Source organism: Mus pahari, chromosome X (genome assembly GCF_900095145.1).
Source record: "Mus pahari chromosome X, PAHARI_EIJ_v1.1, whole genome shotgun sequence".
NCBI classification, from domain to species: Eukaryota; Metazoa; Chordata; class Mammalia; order Rodentia; family Muridae; genus Mus; species Mus pahari.
The window spans coordinates 94,913,791-94,920,173 of NC_034613.1; the positions used below are offsets into that span (position 1 = coordinate 94,913,791).

A 6,383-nucleotide genomic window follows, 5' to 3' on the forward strand; every position below is an offset into this window, starting at 1 on the left:
AGTTTTTTTTTTTTTTTAAGATTCTGACAACCCTGTCACCTGCTTTATTTCTGGAGAAGGGTAAAGGGAAAAGAAAAAAAAATATTCACTTGAATTTGAGGAGCAGCAACATTGGAGCAACCATTTTAAACCTCTGGGTTCCTCTAATCTGTAAGGGAAAACGTTCTTCCTTGAAGAGTAAGAGTTTAACTTCTCCCTAATGAAAGATCATCCATTTGCTGAGATAAAAGAATGAAGAACAAACTCAACAGCACCAATTGAGGTTTAACACAGAAAATGAGGCCAGGTTTCCCCTTTCAAATATGCAAATTTTACATTAAAATGTTTATAAATCATAGTTGATTTTCCTCTTGATTCAACCTTTCCACCTCCTGTAACAGGAGCCCCAGGAACCCAAACAGCCTGTGCATCACTAATCAGCTACACAATACAGCTGCCCCTTCCAAACAGAATCTGATTACTAATGGACTGGAATGGGACTAAGGGACCGAGGGATGGGATGCAGGAACTATGCTCGCAGGGAGAATGGATACTGTGGATGCCACCAGTCAAAGAGTCGAACACTGTGCACCGGGTCCAGGACGACTTGCACACCCTGTTCACTGTGCAGATTCTGACCACCATGGACAGGAGAATCTTGGAACACCAATCTCACTCGATGATGCCCCATGTCTGTACTCACATTTATGGTAAACAAGGTAAATATCATCAATAGGAATAAAGATGAAGTTGAGGGTGGTGACCTGCAGTAGGCAGCAGTCCTGGTCAGGGTTGGTATGGACATCTTGATATTGAATGGGTGGTTGCAACTGTTCCATACACTTGCTCTTTAATCTAGGGGAATGTTTTTTGAACTTGAAGTTGTCCGTTCCCAACAATCTTTCTGCACCAGAAAAGTAAGCATTTGGAATTCTTCAGTGTGCTGGGAGTGCTTTCTGGATTGGCTGGATTCTTGGAGATTCGAGCAGCAAATGGTTCATACATATGATACAGAGATCGGATCACACATGCCCGGAGACAGCGAAGCTTCTCCATGGATTCTGGTCGCAGCCGCAAAGGCAGAGAAGCATCCAGCATGTAGTGCCTTTGGTACAACCTGATACAAAAGGCAGCAGTGCAAGTGACAGTCCAAGCATTTTTACAAATCAGGGAAAAATTCACAATGTCCTCAGGACGGATATAGGAAGCCAGCAGCAGCCAAATATCCATAGGATACTCTTCTCCAGTGCCATCCAGGTCTTCTTTGTGTCTCTTGCTTTCTTTTTTTCTAGAGACTTATCTTGCTGAGTACTTTCCTCCTGGGCGTCCATCTCATCACTGCTGTCCAGGATGTCACACGGCTCACCCACCCCGGAAAGAGCCTCCTCTGAAGAAACCTGGGACACTTCCAAGCCACAAAGAGATTTTACTTCCTGCTGAATGGCATTGGCCTCGGCTTTCTTGACCCGTCCAGACCTAACCACCACAGGATCCAAGTTGGCATAGTCCACCACTGTCACTCGGCCAGAGCAGGTGTCGTGGGCCCGGAACTTGAGCTGCTTCCCTCTCTTGGGCATGGTGACATTGTCCCGAGGCGGCCCATCTAGCTGGCCGGGGCCCCGATCATGTCTCAGCCCCGAGAGCCAGCTCCTGGAGCCACAGAACACCTCCACCCGGCTCCGCGGCCATCACTGCACCCATAAGTACACTTTCTATTTACATGTTACAGCCAATGAAGGCTCCTAAAAATCTCACACATGATACACTTAGGACTCAAAAGCACAGAAAACCTGATTCTGTGACATTATGTATTATACTTCTATTTAAAGATTTTATTTAATCATTTATAAATGATATCTCAGGATTATACTTAAATTGTGTTTACATTTCAAGTGGCAATTCTTTTTTATGGCTTCACTTTCGATGATATTTTTGCCTTTTAATTATCTATTTAATGTAGATATGAACACTTATGCTCAAATATAGTAGTAGTATATAAGAGCATAGGAAGTTAAGATTTATAACCGCATGTCTCTCATTCATACTTGAAAACAAATGGAGCACAAACAATATGAATTCCAAGGTGAAACAGGCCCAGAACATAGAGGAAGTAATCTAAAATGTCATACATTTTCTGATAGCTGATATGGCTGGTTATAGGAGTATGCAGTTTTGACTATAAAAGTTAATTCATTCTTGGTCAGTGACAGTTTATTTTCTTTATTTTAAAATTTATTCTAGTACTGTCAAAGTGCTAGGAAATGTTTAACTTCTTTGTGTAGCTATGTTACAGAGAATTGCATTCTTAGTATTTTTTCATTATTTACCTGGGTATGACTAATAATTCAAAATTCCTGTTTTTAGATTAGAAAAATAAGCATTTGAAGTAAAATTCTAGAAATGAACTATGAAATGTAACACTTTCTAACTGAAGTGAATTTGGAGCCAAAGTGTCTCCTGCCCTTTTCAGCATATTCTTCCCTTTTCTAAGAGTATCATCTGTTTCATCTGTTCAGCTGGTGGATGATAATAGGGACAAGATCATAGTATCGTGTGATTGGGTTTTATGAATCACATTGGGAATTGGCACAATTGCTTGCAAATATATATTACCCGTGAACCAAGTCGTATGATTACAAGTGAACAGCTGACTTCCAGGAGAGCTGAGAACTATATTTCAATTGTCTGTGTAGGTATAGAAGGGAAGCATCTGGTGAATGGCTCATCAAGTTCTGCATTACTTACTTCCTCAAGCATATTCAAATATCCCCTGGTGATGCTTTCACAACTGAGCACTTTACTTTGTTATACAGATTTTGGTATTGTTTTTAGTTCCTAATGATTTCTGTGTAAATAAGGTGGCCATATAACTTATTGCTCAAACTAGAACACTTTTAGTTGTGTTGTGTGCTATTAAGATGGAACAAATGACATAAACAAACACTGTCTTAGAGGAAATTGGACATGTGTCTATCCAACATATTGACATATAATTATCATATATTACCACACTGTGCTTTGTGCAGTACCCATCATTGAGTGAATCAGTAAACACCTGTAGGTATGAGCAAAGTATGAAACATGATACAAGTATCATTATTTCATTTAAAGATATTCTCCTTTCCTTTCTTTAATATGATGCATGTGGTAATGGTCAAATAAAATATGATTAGCTTCATAAGTCATTGTGTATTAGCTACTTGATATGGGCTCAGCCAGTTTTCCAGAGTGTCCTGAAGACAGTTAAAAACTAATGAAAAGTAATAAGGCATTTATATCACTATGATTTCCACCACTAATAAATCAAATCAGAATGATATTCCATGTGTTTTCCTAAAGCTATAGCTCTGTTTCTGGGTTGTAAAAGAAATAGAATGAGTACAAATTCAAATTTCATGTCCACCTTTCAAGATTAAGAAGTATAAATTGGAGTATATTCAGAGAATAATGGCAAAACATTTGGTATGAAAAAAATGGAAAATCTAGTAACATTTAGATTGGAAAAAAAAACTAATCAAATTAAGCACGGTAACTATAGTCAAATGTTTAAATAGAGAAAGTAGTAGGTTCTTCAGGATTTAAACAAGGATCAGGGTGTAGAAGTGAAAAGAAAGCATATTTATGTCTTGTATCTTAAAGAAGTAAGAGATAACACTGATAGAACATTATGTTGTCTCTGCAATGACTACATTTTATATGAATAAGGCAATTAATTGGTGAAGATATTGTACCAGGACTGAAGATGTTCTGTCTTACTTCTAAATTGATAAGTGATTGTGCTATTTTCACTATAATGATAAATGTACAGAAAAAATGCTACATATAATTTCTCATTCTTCTCAAAAGAATATATTATCTTTGAGATTCGGCTTAGTCATAAAAGTCACTAAATTGAGCTTTGTGCAAGGTAATAAATATGGGTTTATTTTTATTTTTTCTAAATATAGACCCCAAGTTAGACCAGCAGCATTTATTGAAGGTGCTTTATTTTTTCTACTGTATGGTTTTTGATTATTTCACAAAAATCAAGTGTTCATAGGTGTGTGTATTTATTTCTGGGTCTTCAATTCTATTCTATTGATTGACCTGTCTGTCTCTGTACCAATACCATGCAGTTTTTATCATGATTGCTCTGTAGTACAGCTTGATATCAGGATGGTGAATCCACAAGAAGTTCTTTTATTGTTAAGAATTGTTTTTGTTATCCTGGGATTTGTGTTTTTCCATATGAAAATGAAAATTTATCTTTCCATGTCTGTGAAGAACCACGTTGAAGTCTTGATGGAGACTGCATTGAATCTGTAAATTGCTTTTGGTAGGATGGCCATTTTTATTATGTTAATCCTACCAGTCCATGAGCATGGGATATCTTTCCATCTTCTGAGGTTTTCTTCAAATTCTTTTTTTCAGAAATTTGAAGTTCTTGTCCTATAGATCTTTCACTTGCCTGGTAAAAGTTACACCAATATATTTTAAACTATTCATGGCTACTGTGGAGAGTGTTGTTTCCCTAATTTCTTTCTCAGCCCATTTATCATTTGTATAAAGGAAGGCTACTGATTTATTTGAGTTAATTTTATATCCAGCCAAGTTGCTGAAGTTGTTTATCAGCTGTAGAAGTTCTCTGGTAGACTTTTTGGGGTCACTTAAGTATATGATAATATCATCCACAAATAGTGGATATCTTGACTTCTTTTCTGATTTGTGTCACCTTGATTTCCTTTCTAGGCAAATGGACGGAACTAGAAAATACCATCCTGAGTGAGGTAACACAGACCCAAAAGGACATAAATGATATGTACTCACTAATAAATGAATATTAGCCAAAAAGTACAAAATACCTAGGATAAAACCCACAGAATTTAAGAACTATAACAAGCAGAAAGGCCAAGTGAGGATGCTTCAATCCCACTTAGTAGCGGGAAGAAAATAATCATAGGAGGCATAGGAAGGGAGGGGTTGGGTGGAAGAGGTGAGGAGGAAGGAAAAAGGGGAACAAAATCAGATGGGGGGGCAGGAGAGATGCCCAGAGGGTCAACAGAATGAATGGACATATTCAGGCTTAGGAGAGGGGAGGTAGGGAGATCCTCTAGAAAATACAGGAGACTTGAGCAGTGAGAGAAGCTCAGGACTCAATGAGTGACTATAGATTAAGTCCTCAAAAGTATGGAGGGGGAACTTGAAGAGTCTACCTCCAGTAGGTAGACAGGATCTCAAGAGGAGGGATGGTGTCAGTCAAAATTTCTGACCCAGAAGTGTTCCAGTCTAAAAGAACTGCAGGGATAAAAATGGAAATGAGACCAAGGGAAAGGTGATCCAGTGACTGCCCAACTAGAGATCTGCCTCATGGGAAGACACCAATGCCTGACACCTTTACTGATGCTATAATATGCTTACAGAGAGGAGACTAGCACATCTGTCCTCTGGGAGGCCCAACTAGCAGCTGACTGAGACAGATGCAGATACTTACACACAACAATTAGACTGAAGTCAGAGATCCCTATGGTTGAATTAGAGAAAGGGTGGAAACAGAAGAAGAGGCAACCCCATGGGAAGCCCAGCAGTCTCAACTAACCTGGACATCTGGGAGCTCCCATACACTGAGCCACCAACCAGACAGCATACATGAGCCGGTCTAAAAATCCCCTGCACATATATAGCAGAGAACTGCCTGGTCTGGCCTTAGTGGGAAAAGATGCACCTAACCCTGGAGAGATTTGAGGCCAGGGAGGTGGGAGGCCTCATGCTGGGGGAGCACCCTCTTGGGGACAGTGGTGAGGAATGGGATGAGGAACTTTGGGAGGGGATACCAGGAGAGGAGCAATGGCTGGATTGTAAATAAAGAATAAATAAATAAAATTTCTTTATTAAAAAAAGTCACTTATACTTAATTCCACATGCTTAAGTGACCACAGAGCCTATTTCATGTACCATGTGATCTCTATCTTCATATTAGTTATGATTTGAAATATTATTTAGATAAGTTAATGAGTTCTAGAGAAGTATATTGTAAGATATATGTATACATTTTAATAGGATATGTATCACTAGGAAAAGTTATTTCTTCTTTCACTCCATAAGTATAAACCTGTCATGCCAAACATATATGCTTTTGCTGACATAGAAATGAAACTACTTCCTGGAACCTGACATTTATAGAAAATCTATCAAATTATACAAGAGAAGCTTTCCTCTCTGAAGTTGGTTTTATCATGTAATGGCTCCGATAAGGTAGATGGTATTTTGTTAAATTATAGATTCCTCCTGGCACATTAAAAAGTAGGCCTGTCACAGTTAAGATTACCATTTGGTGAAGCAAAGAATGATCTGTCTGGTCTTATCAATAATGAGTTTTTCTCTACAGCTCAGTGCACAGTCTTCCTATTTCAGGACTTGATTGAAAG

At 38.5% G+C, this 6,383-nt stretch overlaps 1 pseudogene; it reads right to left on the bottom strand.

Annotated features, from left to right (window-relative positions):
• Window positions 1–508: 508 nt before the first annotated feature.
• Window positions 509–1,556, bottom strand: LOC110314037 (annotated as a pseudogene).
• Between the last annotated feature and the right edge of the window lie 4,827 nt (window positions 1,557–6,383).